Raw genomic sequence first — 1,904 nt, 5'->3', positions numbered from 1 at the left:
CTGACGTTCCTCTTGGGCCTGGCTAGTAAACTTAAATTGCTTGCCCTGAATAGCATTTTTAAATACTATCAGCTTCCCTTTCCAGTTCGCAGTAGCTTTTCCTCCGTAGCTAAATGTACCATGAGTTTGCAGGTGATTTTGAATGTTTGAGCATCGCTTCTTATCAGGTTTGCTCAGCTCGTAGGTATCTGCTTGTTTGGACTGGTTGGACTGTGCACTTCTCCAGGTAAGGTTTTTATTCCTGTAGCAATGTAGGCAAACAAGTCCTCTGATAATAGGGGAAAAAATGCGCTGATTGTTTATCACTGTATGCTTGTGGTCAACAGAGAACCTGAAAAATATTGCCATTATACTAAATCCTTTGTATTTCCACCATCGCCACCGGGTTTGTTTGTTAGTAGAGTTAATTGCACAAAATTGTTGAGCAGCATAGGCAGTTTCTCCCTCTGAAATATGCAGCATATTTGTTTCCTTTGAAAAACCGTAGTATGAAATCATGCCCACAGAAAGCTCCTCTTGAGCTAATATGACCAATACTTGGGAAAATAGTACAGAACAATACGCAAGTTAAGTTCTAGATGGGTTTAAATCCATCACTGTTCACAAATTTGTGTGGGATTTAGTGAATGTTTCAGCTCTTCACATGAGGTGTAAAGCAGTATATTTTCAAAATATAAAAACATGCATTTTCAACATTTCAAAATGAAATGAATATGCTGAACATTTGACATTCCAAATTGAAAAGGACCAAATTGCCTGCAAACAAAACTGCATATTTCACTACTATATGGGGTAGTTTCAAAAGGATAGACCTGATTTGAAATCACTATATCTCTGCAACCATGAACTGCCTATGAATGAAACTTGAGAGGGCCAGGCATAGACTTTCAAATGATTACTGCTAGATGCTTCTCCCAGCACACAAACAGCCCCAGCCTCAGTCATTCGCAAGATGGTGGCTCTGCAACTGCCTTGAAATTGGGTCCACCTTTTTGAAACACCCTGTATAACATGAAATTCAGCAAGCAGGTAAGATCAGCAACAGTGGGGTTTATGTTTTCACCTTCAAATAAAGCCAAGTGAAGAATATGCAATGACTTTGGATTTCTGAGTATAAGTCAGGTTGGTCTGGTTAATTCAAAATGCTGAGACCACAGGCTTTTATTTAATGAAAATAGCCTCTCAAGCCTGCTTTGGTTCTACAGATTTATTTTCCCATTTTTTCTTTCATGTTTTAGTTCAGACATTCAAAGCCAAGAGACCATTATCACCAACCTCTATTCCAAGCACTGTCCAGTTTACTATCAAGGAAGAATGTTTGCATATATTCTCACATTGTTGTGACTGTTTTACCAGACCTTGATTGGCGGCAAGAAAAGATGTGCAGACTGTAAGGGTCATTGTTAAAGCATCCAGAAACCTTTAGAAACCTGGAAAATTAAAATGAATGCTCTAGTGCCCAACAATTTGATTTCCACTCTCCAATTCTCTCTTGAGTGATGAATCATGTGGCTTAAACCCACACACTTTGTAAAAGGAAGAAAAGATAAGAAAAACTTGAAGATAAACAAAAATCAGCCAGTTCTTTCCAAAATGTAAAGAGAACTGTGCTAAATTCCCTGTGTTAATGTCTCAGGGAGGCAACTGCAGGACAGCTGGCTGCTTTCCACACCTCCAGAACCTTAGGTTGAAAAGGGTTCTTTGGACACAGCTTTAATTCAGAAAATGGTGTTTCTCTTCCACATTGCTGAGAATGGATGCTGTGCTGAGCCCTGCTCAGGGGCAAGGAGGGTGAGTCCCATCTCACTCCCACAGCTTTCCTTCTCTGCAGTGCATCACCTCCTGCCTAGGATCTGGGGTATGGCAGAACAGAACATGGAGCAGTAGGTCAGCTGTGAATTGGA

The sequence above is a fragment of the Patagioenas fasciata genome, chromosome 2 (genome assembly GCF_037038585.1).
Source record: "Patagioenas fasciata isolate bPatFas1 chromosome 2, bPatFas1.hap1, whole genome shotgun sequence".
In the NCBI taxonomy this organism is placed as follows: Eukaryota; Metazoa; Chordata; class Aves; order Columbiformes; family Columbidae; genus Patagioenas; species Patagioenas fasciata.
The sequence above is the reverse complement of the archived record's forward strand: the minus strand, read 5'-3'. Positions refer to the sequence as shown.